The sequence below is a fragment of the Cryptomeria japonica genome, chromosome 10, assembly GCF_030272615.1.
Source record: "Cryptomeria japonica chromosome 10, Sugi_1.0, whole genome shotgun sequence".
NCBI lineage: Eukaryota > Viridiplantae > Streptophyta > Pinopsida > Cupressales > Cupressaceae > Cryptomeria > Cryptomeria japonica.
In genome coordinates, this window is record NC_081414.1 from 181,026,033 (window position 1) to 181,043,292 (window position 17,260).

The following is a 17,260-nucleotide window of genomic DNA, read 5'->3' on the forward strand; positions in this document are numbered from 1 at the left end:
TGTTCTACTGAGAATGTACTTTAAAAAGCTCTCTCAAATGAATCTGGACCTGAAAAATTTGCGAATTAGATTCATTTTAATGAATCTGTTAGGTCATGCACATCTGCAATTTTTGTGCCTAAAAATAATTTTCACACTGATGTAAATTTTTATTGTATATTTTTTACAAAATTTAAAGTCATTTAATTTTATCCACATTCTTTTTATAAAAAAAATTATATTATCTTTGTATTTGAGTTAAGAGCTCAAAGTAATTGTTTTAGCTTCTAGGTAGTAACAAGGATCACCATATGAGTTTGGACGTAAGTCCTTAAGTAGTCATTTATAAGCATTGATCAAAACACGTACATTAATAACCCCAAATATCATGTAACACAACCACCACTTCATATTTAAGTGGAGGGCTTAAAGTTATTGTTTCAACTTATCGGTAGTAATGAGGATCATGAGATGAGTTGTCATGAGGACGCAAGTCTTTAAATAGTCATTTATAAGCATTGATCAAAGCATGTACATTATTAAGTACAAATATCATGTGATGCAACTACCACCAAAACTTTGAGAAGTCTTAATTGGCATTTACAAATCTTTAAAAATTGAGTCATATGAACATTCCTCATTAATCATATGAGAGTGTAATTTAAATACCCTTATTAGAAATTTAAAATGTCACATTAGACATTTCAACATGTATAGTCAAAGATTTAATAATTCACGTCAAATAAAAAGTTAAGTCATGTTTTATATACTTTTCACATCCACTAAACATGCAAATGCATGTCATTGCAAGCTCTATATTAACTCCAAACCTAATTTGCAAGATCGTTTTTTTCCCATATGTGACCAATAACCCCATCTTCATTCTCCTATGACCAATTGCCCATACAAAAACATCTAATTCAAGGCCCTCAAGGTGCCCTTCGCATAGAGGCAATTTCTCTGTTGCTTAACTCTAAACCTAATTTGCAAGATCGTTTTTTTCTCATTTCCATTTTTGTGACCATAGCTCCACCTTCATCCTCCTATGACCAATTGCCCATACAAAGGCATCTAGTTCAAGGCCTTCAAGGTGTCCTTCACACATAGGCAATTTCTCTCTTGCTTACAATGTCTTTAGTTGTTGCTCAGAAGTGCAAATGTGGGGTATTTCTCATCACCACTACTCAAAAACACATTTTGTGTTTCTAGTAATAATATCCTTTGACTACACACACGCGCGCTTATTTTTGTTCATTTTAATTGTTAACTTCCTCTAATTATAATTGTTCTTGACCAAAATGCTAGAATTATCTTCATGGTTATATATTTTCACGCTTCCAAAAAAATACAACCATTAAGGGCACAATTGAGCTCGTAGCCAACCAAGGTTGACTGATGTAGTGAATTTCTCTCTCCCATCTATTCTCATTGTGATAGGCAAGGAATGCCCCTAGTTCTACTAAAGTGACAAAGATATATAATAGGAGTGGCTTCCCTAGAAGGAGAAGCATGAGAACAAGTGAATTGGTTAGATATTCCTTGATTTTATTGAAACCTTGTTGACATGATGTATCCCACTTGAAGATGACTGACTGCCATGTGGATAAGGCAAGTGAAATCTTGACATTTATTGGCTAGCTAAGCTATGAAGCATTTGATAGCCTCCAATTCATCTTTAATATTCTTTAGTAGTATCGGTATCCTGGGAGGAGGCATGTCTATGATAACCTTGATCTTAGTGGGATCAACTTTGATGCCTCTTTTGGAAACAATAAATCTCGAGAGCTTCCCTAAAGTGACATTGAATATACATTTCGTAGGATTGAGTCCTGACTAATATTGTGTTAGGTAGTCAAAAATCTACTCGAGGACCTATGGATGGTCCTCCCTTGTCATTTATTTTTTGACAAATCATGTACATGGTCCTCTATGGTGACGTGGAGGATATCATAAAATATAACTATCATTTCTCATTGATAAGTAGCCCTAGCATTCTTCAAACCAAAAGGCATAACTTGGTGATAGAAGGTTCCCTGTGGAATGGTAAAGTCAATTTCATATTGATCTTTAGTGGTAGTGTAGATTTGATTATAACCTATATAATCATCCCTAAGGGATGGCATATCATGACCCACTATGAGATCGACAATGATATTGATGTTTAGCAAGGGAAATTCATCCTTGAGACAGGCTTTATTTAGGTCCCTAAAATCTATATATATGTGGATGCCATTGTTGGTTTGGAAAATTGAGCAATACTTGAAGCCCATTTAGGATAATTGATCATTTGTATGAAACCCACTTCAAGAAGCTTCTCCAATTTAGCTTTGACCAATAAGGCAATTTGGGGATGCATTTTCCTAAATTTCTTTTTGATGTGTTTTGCATCAAGATGTACACCCAGATGATATACAACAAGTGATGGGTCTAAGCTCTACATATCAAAATAGGACCATGCAAAGTTCCTCATGTTGTTTGAAGGATGGAAGATATGCATTGATGCTTTTTAGGTAATGAGGAAGTTGCCATGTATGTCATCTTCAACTCTGATTGTGTTCCTCGATTGATCTCCTTAGTATCCTCTATCAAAATAATATGGAAATAAAGAATATGGAAAGTGAACCCAAGATGACATACAATAATTATGCATATAGTAAAATTGAACCCATGAGAGAATGATGAATAGTAAACCTGGACTCATAACATATGGAGTTATACAATTAACAGTATATATTTAAACTTGGACTCATAACAATATTGTCAAATTGAAATCATTGAATGTACAAACATGCAAGAAGAATATAATGGTGGATGCTACTTGGAGGCATATAGTAAAATCAAACCCATGAGGGCATACCGTATTTATTTGAAAGAGTTATAAATGTGTATACAATTGTATATAGGTGCATACGGAGGTATACAAATTTATGCACGTGTATATAGACGTATGCAGGTGTATCCAGAGGTATACAGTTTTATGCATGCATATACAACTGTATATGCTCGTATATACATGCGAGTACATGTGTATACATGTATATACATTTGTATATATGTGTATACATGTGTATACATGTATATACATTTGTATATATGTGTATACATGTGTATACATGTATATACATTTGTATATATGTGTGTATATACATGTGTATACACATATATACAGAGGTATACATGTATATACATTTGTATATATGTGTGTGTGTGTGTATATATATATATATATATATATAGAGAGAGAGAGAGAGAGAGAGGTATACATGTATATACATGTGTATACAGATATGCATTATGAAATCAAAAGAATATGGAAATGAAGAATATGGAAAGCGAACCTAGGAGGGCATACAATAATTTTTTGACAGTAAAATCGAACCCATGAGAGCATATAGTGATTTTTTTGCAATAAAATCGAACCCATGAGGGTATACAGTAATTATATCATAGTAAAATCGAACCCATGAGGGCATACACTAATTATTTCACAATAAAATTGAACCCATGAGGGTATACAGTAATTATTTCACAGTAAAATCAAACCCACGAGGGCAAACAATTATTATTTCACGGTAAATTTGAACCCATGAGGGTAAATAGTAATTATTTCACAATAAAATTGAACCCACGAGGGCAAACAGTTATTATTTCACAGTAAATTCAAACCCATGAGGGTAAACAGTAATTATTTCACAGTTAAATCGAACCCATGAGGGCATACAATAATTATTTCACAATAAAATCAAACACATGTGGGCATCACAGTAAAATCGAACCCATGAGGGTATTCAGAAATTATTTCACAGTAAAAACGAACCCATGAGGGCATACACTAATTATTTCACAATAAAATTGAAGCACAAGGGCATACAATAATTTTTTCACAGTAAAATCGAACCCATGAGAGCATATAGTAATTATTTCACAATAAAATCGAACCCATGAGAACATACACTAATTATTTGATAGTAAAATCAAATGCAACAGGGCATGCAATTATTGTTTTATAGTAAAATCGAACCCATGCAGGCAAATAGTAATTATTTCACAGTCAAACAAAACCCATGAGGGTATACACTAGTTATTCACAGTAAAATCGAATGCAGGAGGGCATACAATATTTTTTTCAAATTAAAATCAAACCCATGAGGGCATATAATAATTATTCACACTAGAATCTGTTATTTCAAAGAAAATGATGCTTTATCATGATTTATGATCAAATGCAATTTTTGTGTCGCTCTTTTTGATTTGCCAGTCGTGCCCCAGATTTGATGTGATGCTTCATTTAGGAATGTGGTCATTTTTATACGTCTACAGAATCAAACCCACGAGAGCATACAATGTTTTTTTCATAGTCAAATCGAACGCACGAGGGCATATAATTATTCTCAAATTGAAATCATTGAACATACAAACATGCAAGACGAATAGAGTGGTAGATGCTACCTGGAAACATGCTTGCAAAGGCTCCCTGGAATCATGCTTGCGGATGGAGAAGGACAAATGAAATGTCCATGTCGTGATTTTAGGGTTAAAAGACTCCTAGTTATGCATGATAGCATACGCATCTAAGTGGGCAAGGGCGGGAATTAAATGGGACTTGATATATCAAGTTACCCCATACTCCTAACTTTAATGTGAACATGTCTAGCGGGCCCATGCATGTATACACTTATAATTAGGTGCTCTTTCATTTTGAAAATTGGATATTTTTTTAATTTTTATGGGGTGTTTAGTGAACGACTATTGAGGTCATAAGGGTCATGTATCAGTCGACACTTTGAAATGACATTTTTTGACCCTTTGACACATAATCAAATCCATGGAATGCATCATCCATGCCCACAAGACAAATCAATAGCTTTAAGTAGTTAAGTCGCATACAGAGAGAACCCAAAAAGAATCGTCAAAATCAAATGAACCATTTAGGAGCTTAAGATGTGTGAAGTTAGCTATAACGACTACTGGCTCCTTTCCCCTATATCACAAATGCTAGTTACTATAATTATGGTAAATATTTTAAAGGAGGGAGACTCAATTTCACCATTCACGTCCTATCTTTTTCTTGAGTGATACCACATTTCTAGAAGGCTCTCACGAAAAAAATATATGCTTTCCCCTCTTTCTTAGAATCAAATCTTCAAAAGTGTTCATGACCAATGGTTTTCAAGCAACAACCAACATTGCTCTATAATTTTTCCCTCTTCTTTGTGGGATTGGACACCAAATATTACAAACAAAAAGATAATTATACACTTCAAAATTCATTGCTCCTATCTAACGGTGCACTGAAAAGGAAGCAAATAAAGATCTAATGTCCATTTAAAAACTCAATAATGGCAGTCATAGTTTTTGCAACAAAAAATTGTTGTATCTCTAACTTTTTCCTAAGTTCATCATTTATCACTTCTAATAGAATTGCTTGGAGTATTAGTATAAACAACACAAAATTAAAGAAAAACTCAAGATAAGTTAAGAAAAGTTTAAAGAATGCATGAAATTTAACAAAATTCAACTTTGCTAAACCTCCCATTTTGTGTGATTGTCATGTTTGACCAATTAGATGTATGCTCACTTGTAAATTTAGTAGCATAAAAATGCTTCAATGTAAAGCTAGACATTTTTTTTTAATGTCTAAGTATCGGTATAAACAGATAGAATTAGATGTATGCTCACTTATAAATTTAGTAGCATAATAATGCTTCAATGCAAAGGCAGATATTTTTTTTAAATGTCTAAGTATTGGTATAAATAGATAGAAGGTTAGATGGAATGGATAAGAAAGATTGATCTTGAGATCAAGGGTTGTGATTGAGTGTGATATATCAACTAATAGATTTGTTCCAAGTGGTGCAAAAAGAGTAGTTTATGTTGAACACTTCCAGAAGTTGAGAGGGGGGAGGAGTGAATCGACATTCACAAAACTTGATCATATTAAGATATTTGAATAATAACATTCATCCAATACTTATGGAAGAAATGAAAAAACTTAATCATCAAAATAATCCCACAAGAGCACCAAGATTTTTAGGTGGAAAACCCAAACTGGGAAAAACCACGATGAGAATCAAACTCACAATATATATAATAACTATTTAGAATGAACAAGGCTTCCTACCAAAGAGATCACTGCTTTGGACTTGCGAACTGAGGCACACAACCTCGGGCAAGATACAAAAGAGAACTTGCTTAACTGAAGATCACTTCTTTAGGGCAAGGTACAAACTGCTCTACAAAATAATAGGAATAGTAGATCAAGTTGTATACAAAATAGCATATGTTAAAATGCAGATAACAGTTCATAATGTATGCTCATTTGTTTGCTTTGAACATCTCCAAAACTTCACACTTCCTTCATAGCACTATCTTTGCATATATCAATCACATCTCCCATTCTTTATATGTTCTATCATATCTAACACAACCAATTCTACTTAATATATATCTATTGGATCCAAAAAGAACTTTACTAAGTCGACAAAAATAATATGTAACATATACGTAGCATTAACCCAAAAATACATTACTTAGAAGGTAAAAATAAAAAAGGTTGAGTATCGAGGAGCAATGCATGCCACCATTGAGGCTATTTGGCTTCAAAATATTCTCATTGACTTTGGTATTCCAGTCGAAAAGCCTATAGCCATCTTTTGTGATAATCAGAGTGTTATATAAATCTCGAGAAGTCCAGTTAATCACCAAAGGACAAAACACATTGAGACACATATGCACTAGATTAGGGAGCTGATTTAGGAAGGCATCATTGATCTTAATTATTGTCCTGCATTAGAGTAGACTGCGGACATCTTCACCAAACCCTTCACTGAAAGCAAGTTCCTTCATTTGCAAGCTTTGCTTGGGATGCAATAGGTGTCTACTTCAAGAGGAGAAAGTTCTTTCAATGAGAGTTACACATGTAGCTTAATATAATGTGTAGGAAAAAAAATACCCCTAACATAAGGAAAAATTAAAAACCCTACACTAACAACATGATCATCTGAGACATATTTGATACAAACACTCATTGAACAGACCATAATAAGTTTCTCTAGATCAAACACCGAGGATAAGATAATCACTTTCAAACCAGGTAAGGAATACTAGAGACTTTCAGAAACACATTAACTCATCACCTTATATCATCTTGTAGCGTCGTAAATTGTACACCCTTCCTAGGGTGGTACAATTCCACACTTAGTTTAGCACCCGCATTAGTGTGTTTGCATCTTGCATTGTAATTTCTCTTTAAGCATTTAATTTAGTATAAAGTCACATTCCATCGCTTCATACATCATAAAATTGGGCCTTTACCCTAAGTGTGCCCCTTTTAATTTTATTCCTCCAATAAATCATTAAATCATAAACCCTAACTATGTCTTATTTTGACCTTTAAGGCCCAATTTCGCATATCAAAACATCTTGAAATCAGCTGTAACTTTGGGATTCTCTCTAATATCATCATATCTAACGACCCTGAAAATTTGGTGAAAATTTGGTCGGACTATGTGCAAAGTGCACATGGTCCTCGACTTTTTTCCCGAAATTTCGAGAGCATAATTCTATGATATTATAATGCTTAACCCCAAAATATTGGCAAGAAATTTAAATCCTAGGTCGGCCTAAAGATAAAATTAAGTCAAAATTAAGATCTAGGGTTTCATACATAAGGGCTCTCTTTCTTCATTTGAAGGTAACTAGGATCTATCTATCTATCAGATCTAAGAATCTAAGAGCAGGTTTTTGGAGCACAAGGAGCCTTTTATGTAGTGAAAGAGAAGCCTATGTGGAGTCTTCAACAACATTCAACAAAATTTCATCAAACATTCATCATCAATTAGGAGCCTTCAAGACATTGAAGAATAATAGGAGATCACCTACTAACGATTGGCTTGTACCCCTCCCTTAGGGGTTGGGTATAGTTTCATGTTGTTTTCATGTCTTTGCATGAGATTCATTATATCAATTTACATATTTACATTCATGTTTTATATCACTTTGCATCATTGATTTAGAGCATTTACTTTGTCAATTATAAGAAATTAGGGTTTACTCTTTAGGGTTTCTCTAGATTGTTTGCTTTCATTTTAGGATCTTGCATACACACAAGGTTCTAGCACACATATTTTCAGTACATTATCGACTATTTGTGGAGTTCTAAATCACTAAAATAGGGGTTTGACTAAGGCAAAACCATATATAGCCACCCCAAACCCTCTCTTTTCAGTTGCAGGTGCAAAAATAGGTACCCCAAAGGACTTTTAGCTTAGGAAAAGACACCTGGGTACAAAATAGAAGTCTTATAATTGCTCAAATCTATCAGAGACAGGGGCGTGGTGCCTTGGTCCTATCCAGGACAGGGGTGTGGCGCCCTGGTCCCCCTCAAAATCAGTGAATTTTGGCAGGTTGAAGGTTCAGGATCTCCAATTTGCAGTCTTTCAGTTACAGCCTCCTGTCTGCAGAAACAGGATAGTGGCATGGCACCTTGGTCCTGGTCAGTTTGGCTCATTTTTCAGCATTAGGTGCATATTTAGTTTCCTCCCACTTCTTTGCTTTCAGTATCTCAGTTCCAGGTCAACAAGTTTGTGTAATTTTAGTTCATATATGCTTCATTGTTCATCTCTTAGTCTAGTTGATCAACCAAACCCTATTTTTCTCATCACATACAACAAAAGGAATAGAAACCCTAAGAGATAATCCTTGTCTCTCTCTTTCTCACAAGAAGTAGCCAAAGTGAGCTATCTACCTAGGCTCTTTCGTATTCCCAATATGTTGGCAAAGGTGGGATTAGGTCCTAGTCACTCAGTCTCACTTTTCTCCCTCAACACATATAATCAACACAATGTGAATCTTCAATCAATTCTATATCATAGTATCACAAAAATAGACATCTGGACCATTGACTAGATACACCATACATCAATTGAACACATACATATCTAAATCACTAACAACAACTGGGTTGCATAAAATTGACAATGGTTTGACATCAATGACAACAAAGACATCCAAATATGCAATAGTTTAAAGGGGATATGATACCTTCCAATACAAGGGGAGATCTTTCCATAAAGGCAATCTTTATCCTCACACTTCAAATGGGCAAATTGAGAAGAATGAAGTATTTTTAAATTTATTTTGGGTACTTTTGAAAGAAAAATCTATGTGGGGGTACCTTCCAAAAGGGGAAAGAGTTGATGCTTGAGATAAAAAGGTGGGTGGGAATAAATGGAAAGGATTTGACCCCCACTTAATCCTTGATTAAGTATGTGCACATGATTGTGGAGTGAATTGGGTGAGGATTAGAGGCTAATTAAAAATGATTGAGTATGGTGGCTGGTCTCTACTAAGTGCGATAGGTTGATGTAGACAAATTAATGCATACGCTTAAAGGACCAACAAAACCCAAATAAAGTAACCTACTCATTAGAGATAGGCTCATTTAATTATCAACCTGGGATGTATCTACTTGTATGATGTTGGCAATGTATGTGCAACCAATAACTCTCTAAGCTACTATCAATTGCATAAAGGGAACTAACTAAATTCAATGGTTGATTGAAATAGAAGTAATGGTGAAAGTAAACCTATCTGCATAATAATTGTTGCAGGTAACTGGCAAGTAACTCAATAGTGGTTGTGTAGTGCAATGTTACGACTATGTTGCAACTTTAACTTACAATCTAGACTACTAACATTATTAAAAAATTATATGCATCTAACAGAACAAAAATAATTATAACTAGTCTATAAAAGCAACAAACAATCTAAACTACTTTTCATATTATTTGGCCTTCTTCGAAACTTTTGAATCAATGTTTGCGTAGTAGTGTTTATTTTGGGTCTGTTATTGATGTGAATTTCATTATGTAAAATATCTACACTAAAACTTAAAGATAAGATGACAATGAGGAGGTGTCTAGGGTTGTAGCCAAGAGATTTTTAAGGATTCAAGTAGAGAACCAATGATTGGAGATAGAGACAAAACTTCTCTGCTACCTAGAAACGACCTAGTTAGGTCTGGGAGGATCAGAACATAAGGTATGGTAATGGAGTGGCTCAGAGGAGGAGTGATTTTTTTGGACTGACTTTGGGTTGGGGAAGAAATAAGCCAAGCAATTAATTCAAAGGATATGAAAGTCTCGAGGAGGATCTGAATGTCAAGTGGGAGAAAGTGAAATAGAAAGGGTGGAGGCCAAAAAAGTTGCAGAAAACTAATGAGAAATCAAAGGTATGTTCTACTACTAATGTAGACCATGTCATCTCTTTCTTTTTGGATAGCCAATCCTAAAATGAGTAAGTTTCCCTTTTAAAAGAAAGGGTTTTTTTCTTTAAGTGGGTAGGGAAATGGCCTGTGTTCTATAGGGTTAAAAAATGGTGTGAGGACAACTAGAAGTTTAAAGTTGGTATAAAAACAATGTCAGATGGCTTCTTCCTTGTTTTACCAGAAAATGAACATGATAAAAATTGGGTTTTTAAAAATGGACCCTTTTTTATGGGAGGGGGAGGGATCTACATTCAAGACTAGGAGCCAAATTTTAGCCTACTTCAAGCAAGCATGGAAGAGATACTAGTCTAGATTAGGTTGCACAATCTTCCAAGAGAGTATTGGAATGAGGGCACCGTAAAAATGATTGGGAATAAACTGGGTTTTTTCATGCAGATGAAGCTATTGAAAGGAAATATTTTAGCATGTATGCTCGCATATGCATTAGCTAGAAGCCTCATGCAACTTTTCCCAAAGCGGTGGAGATTAGGAAAAATGTGGGATGTCAGCGCCAATAAATAGAAGTGGAAGAAAAATTAGAACAATGCAAAAAATGTAAAAAAGATAGTCATACAAAAGATATCTACATGGTGGGTGATAAAGGGAAAGCTTTAGAAGAAGATCGTTTAACAAATCATTTAATGAGAATGTCAGATAGCAAATGTGAGCATGAGAATGGAGGAAATAATATTCCCAAGGAGGTATTAGTACAAGCAGAATGGTCACAACATGGGCTATTTCTCTCAAGAAGACAGGGAAAATAGTTTATTGGACAGTGAGAAAGGGACGGTTGAATACTATAAAGGGATGCATTCGGTTAGTTTGGAGTCAGAAAAACAAGGTTCTCTCCAATGTTTGACCAAGGAGGCAAACACCACAATCCAAAGGTTGACGACGAAAGATGCTCAAATACAAAGGGAGGAACAAACTACAAGATTGATGTACGATACCCAGGTTAATGATAATGAGGAGATGGTATCTCTAGTGGGTGAGGCGATTGAAAAAGTTGAGAAAGTCATGGAAGTGATTGGTACGAGAGTCTCAGGTATGGGAAGAACAAAATATGGGAGCAAGGAGCACTCTAGGCTGGACAACGTAGAGCCTGGGTCGAGTAGCAATAGAGGAATCCCAAATGTGTCAGACAAGGAAAGTGAGGAGTGGGATTCCTTGGATGAGGAGGATGATTGGGGTTTGGTTGATGTATAAGATATTGTGGAGAACAAAACAATTGAGCAAACTAGAGTAAACTCTAAGAAAGTAAGATTATGAGAAAAAAGATCTAGAGGGATAAAATCAAATAGAGTAAGATTAGAAATGGCAGGTTGCGCTAAGGGACAAAGTAAACTAGTAGTGAGGAAGGGAGCTACCTTTCCCAAAGAGAAACTTCTAAGTTGGAATTCTAGGGGTTGTAACACCCCTAAAAAAAGGTGTTTGATCAAGAGAGGCCTTGACCAAACACAACCCGATGTTATATTGATCCAAGAGTCCAAGATGGGGAGTAATGAAGTGAAAAAGTTACTCAGAAGTTGGAGATGTTGGAAAGGTTCCTCCATTGAGGCAATTGGCGTGGTTTAGGGTTTTTGTAGAATCCTATCACTATGAGTTTGAGGATTGGCTTTCTGTTGATCACTAGAAATTGGTCAAAATCCATTGCTTTAGTCTCAACAGTGACTTCTTTGTAATGAATATTCATGGTCCTACTCAAGCTAGGAAGAAAGCTAAGGTTTGGACACAAATCATAGAGATCTGGAAGGGTCCTAATGACGTAGTGATTATTTTTGGGGGAGATTTTAATGCTACTCTAGAGTTGGGGGATAAGTCTAGTGGTAGGGTGGAAATGGGAGTTTCTCAAAAATATTTTCAAAATTTTGTAACAAGTAATGGAGTATGGGAAACAAGACAAATAATGGTACCTGTACCTGGACAAATAGAAGATGGGGTTCAAGACATATAATGGAGAAGCTGGATAGATTTTTTGCAAGTGGAGATTGGGTGGCAAAACCTCTAGTTTTTGAGGCATTCATTAGACCTTTGATTGGTTTTGATCATTTTCCAATGGAATTAATTATTCAGTTGGATGGTGTTCCTACAAGATGCCCTTTTAAGTTTGAGAAAACATGGTTGAGAGATAATACTATGAGGGATTTACTTATGCAATGGTGGAATGAATCTTCAAAAGTGGTAGGTAAGAAGACTTTCATTTTTTTAAAGAAACTTCAATTCATTAAAGGAAAACTTGAGGAACGGAACAAAATCAAGTTCAAATTTTTTTTTTTGAGGAAAAGAAAAGGATTGAGGAAGAGCTATAAAGTGTGCAAGACATAATAATGGTATCAAGGATGTTAGAAGAAAATTCTTGGAAGGAAAAGGATTTTAAAACTAAGTATGATGAGATTTTGGCTCGAGAAGAGATGTACTAGAGACAAAAATCAAGGGAATGCTAGTTAAAATAAAGTGAGTGCAATACTAGTTTTTTCCATAATTCTATGAAGGCGAAGAGATCCTAGAACAAGATCACTGAAATTAATGACAAAAGTGATAACAGGCTCACATCTCTTGCTGATATTAATAAGGAAGTAGTTGACTACTTCAAAGACTTACTGTCATGCCCGTGTGTAAATAATGATACACAAAGGGCGGATATGCTCCAATATATTCTGAGATTAGTCTCAGATAGACAAAATGATTTTTTGTGTTAACCAATCACCTTAGAAGAAGTTAAAAAGATTGTTTTCTCGATGGTGGCAGATAAAGCTCCAGGCCTTGATGGCTTCCCTTTTTTTTTAATTCCAAAATTTCGGGGAGTTGGTGGGACATGATTTGTAGGAAGTGGTGGACGAAACTAGGGAGGATTTTGTGGTGGCCAAAGAATTAAACTGTATTATGGTGGGTTTGATTCTAAATTTAGAAAATGTGAAATCCTTTGGTGAGTTCTGCCCAATCTCTCTTTGTAGTACAATGTACAAATTCATTGCTAAAGTTATGATGCAGCGATTGAAACCAATCTTAACAAATTTTATTTCAAAGGAACAAAGTGATTTTGTCCCCAACAAATCAATATTGGAAGGCATAATCATTGCCCATGAGGTCATTCATACTATCACGAAATTAAAAGTGGAGTGTATACTCATAACATTGGACATTCAGAAGGCGTATGACAAGGTGGATAGAAAGTTTTTATTTCAGCTTATGGAGAATTTTGGCTTTTGTCCCAAATGCATGGATTGGGTAAAGAGTTGTGTTAACTCCTCTTGGTTCTCAATACTAATTTAGGGAAGTCCTCGAGGTTTCTTTCAATCCTCACCGGGATTATGGCAAGGAGATCCTTTATCCCCTTTCCTTTTTATCATACTGGCTAGAGCGTTGGGAAGACTAATTCAAAATTTGATAAGGGAAGGGAAATGGAAAGGTGTGAAAATTGTAGCAGGTTTGGAGGCAACCACTCATTAGCAATTTGTTGATGACACCATCCTATTTGGTGAATCATCTTTCAGAGAAGCGAGATGTATTAAAAGGGTGTTAAACAACTATTGTGAGGCGTTTGGGTAGCAAGTTAATATGTTGAAATTTGAATCTTTTTTCAATACCCCCATTGCAAAGAAAAGAGAGATTGTGAGAATACTTGACATTAAAGCTGGGAGCCTTCCAAGTTGTTTCCTTGGTACCCCTTTATTTGCAGGGGCCTGTCGTGCTAAGGTTTGGAAAAAACTAGTGGGCAGTTGTGTGGGGAAGCTTGAGGGCTGAAAAAGTAGGTGGCTAATGTTGGTAAGTAGACTCCTTATGCTTAAAATTATGGTATCTGTGTAACAACCCAAAATCCAACACATAGAAAAAAAAAAAAATTACATTAACACAAGATGAAGTGTCGTAAAAACAATAATTGCATTTTTTTTCCTTTTCGTAAAAATGTATTCAAATAAAAAATTACTTTTACTATACTTAACAAACATCATGAAGAAAGGAATCTATTCATCATTTCTCATTACATAGATTTTCATTAAATAAATCTTAACATAAAAAAGTTTTACCAATTTTACCACTAGGGAAGATCTGTATCCATCTCGCAAGCCTCGACAAGTCAACTGCAGGAGGGAAAGAATAATCTGAGTGCTATTCCTCCAACCATAGACCAACGATCCCCTGCACACCTTCCTACTGGAAGTGGTCCTACCCTTCATGAGGAGTATAGACAAAAGGGACCTATGTGGTGCCATCCGAGTACTGGTGTCGTGTGCCTCATATCTGACTCTGACCATACTGCTGTAGAATTTCCTCTAACTATGTATGACCATCCTAGAATGATTTATGATCCGGGCCACACACGTGAACCTGACTTGTCATATGCAGTGACTAATACAACACTTTGGCCAAAGTTTCAAGAAAGAAAAGTCTTTGTTCACCTACCCCTTACTTGACTTGGAGACTATTCTCACTTCCTAGAGTTTGGTAATTAAAGAAATCTAGTTCAAAACTCATAAGAGATTTCTTAAGTTATCTCTTTGTAGATAAGGAATTTTCCCCTTTGTAATTGCAACATGGAGGTACAAGGCTACTATCTTAGTCCATCTAAGCTCTTATAAAGACTTGCACTTTCAAGCTCCTATTTCTGAGCCAAAATTAATGAAATACATATTTCCTATCTGGAACACCTATGACCCTCTAGTCTTTCTTAAATACTCAATTTCATCTTATGTCGACCTCTTTCTTTATCTCCAACTTAAGAAATTATTAAATCATTCAAAATATGGGCTTTGCAAAGAGATACGCTCCCAAATTCAAATCTTCCAAATAAAAACAATTCAAACACTTGTTAAATATTTTTCCAACAAAAAAACACTCATGACATACCTGTTGGCTTCAAAAGAACATTGGGAGATGAAGGTTGAGAGCTACTAGCTCCTTCCTCGAAATCTCCTTTCTTTAGCCAATCCTTGCCCTTTTCCCTCTACAATATGTGAAGAAAAACTCTTTTTTCTTTTTTTTTTCCTATTTCCCTAATGATAGTGAGTAAACCTCACCCTCTACTCAAACTTCTTGAAGGCAAACAAAGTTCAAAAACAAAGTCACCATGAAATGAACTTTCACCCAAAAGACCCTTATAAATCCTATGGCTATCCTATTTATAGCCATACTAGAGAAAATCCTTCCAAAATAAATCATCCATTTCCTTCCCCAAAAGAGGGTAAATAAATTTGTTTAATAAATCATAACTATAAGTGGTTATCCCATAATATCAATATAACCATATTAATTACGTCAAAGGCGTATTACACTCACATAATGGATGCATAAATATGTGTTAATAAAAACTACAATCAATAAATTTGACGTGCTTGTGACACTTAAATGATGAAAAGCAAAAAAAATATGTGTTTTCTCCTCTAAACTACCACTCGCTCTAAATTTAGCTATTAATTAATTCTATCTATCTCCATCATAATAATAATTAATCATAATAGATTTTTTTTCTTTGGTGAAGAGTTTAATAGAAATATAAAAAATATAGTAATATCTTAATAATAATTTAATATTGATTACAATATCATAATATAATAGCGGATGTCCCCGCAACACAACGGTTGTTGTGAGTCTGTGACTTCATAGATGTCTCAAGTTCGAGACTCACTGAGGCCTGCACGATGGATGAAGGCTTGCCCTATGGATAGTGTGGAGGGTGATGATGATACCAACATGGATGTGAAGGAACGATGGTTGGAGGAGGATGGTGCAAATGCTGGTGGCGACAAATGTAAAAGACAGGAGGGTGGTGGTTGGAGATAGGAGGAGGTAGCAGGTGGTGGTAGATGCAAGGTGGAGGTAGGTGGAGAGGCAAGAATCTTGGAGGTAGGAGAGTATGATAGAGGAAGGAGGAGGTTGATGGAGAGGTAGGAGAAGAAAGGAGGAAGGAAGGTGGCTGACAGTGAAAAGGAGGTGATGGGAGAAGAAAAGAGGAGGTGTTGGGAGGAGGAAGGAGGAGGAGGAAAGGAGGTGATGGGGGGAGGATGGAGGAGCTAGGAAGGTAAGAAGAAAAAGAGAGAAAAGGAGGAAGAGGAGGATCAGAGAAGGGGAGAGAGAAGAGGAAAGTCGGAGTTGAGAATGGGATGAAGAAGAGGAGATAGAAGTTGGGAGAGAAGAGGGTGGATGAAGGAGACAGTAAGGAGAGGAGGGAGATCAATGGAGAAGGAAGAGGGGTGTTGGGTTTGGGGAAGAGGTCCCCCTTGTGGCCTCTCCTAATGTAGACCGGGCTAAAAATCCCTCCAATATATATATATATATATAATTTAATATTAATTATAATATAATAATTTTTAAGTAAAATAATAAACAAATATAATATCTTTTGATATAAAAATAAATATACTAGTAAATAAATCTCCTCTATAAATCAGATTGTGAATCCCTCCAAACCAAAATATTCCACATGAGAATTAAATCATTGCTCTTAAAAGAAAATAAAACACTTACCTATTTAATAGGAAGTGTGATTAAAGGTTAGCGATAAGAACATTTCAATCCCACTTTTATTGGCTTATCCAAATTATTTGCTTTACCACTTGGAGAGTGTTTTCCTCCTAAAATAGCGCCCCCACTCCCTATCTTGGTTGGCGCATGAGATGGTTTTAATTTCCTAGATCCCCCCCTTACTCCACTCCTTACCACTATGTAGCATTTATTAAAAGAAACTAACCATTCCCCACTCATTTGGTGGTCAAGGGTTATTAAATGCCTTCCCCACCACATTGCGTGGTCAACTCGAATTTCAACGTCCCCCCAAAATTCGATACAGCTAGCGCATAAATAACATTACAAAAGCAGTCATATATATTTGTATTCCTACGAATGTATGCATATGTGGAGTATGTCTATATTTATGTATATATTTATATATGTTCGAAAAGACGCATCATAAAACTTATAGACACCACAGTGAGCGGTTTGACTCTACGCAAGAACGTACACTTATAACTCTTATAATAGCTATGAACATTTGACGGAATGATCTTACCAAACATA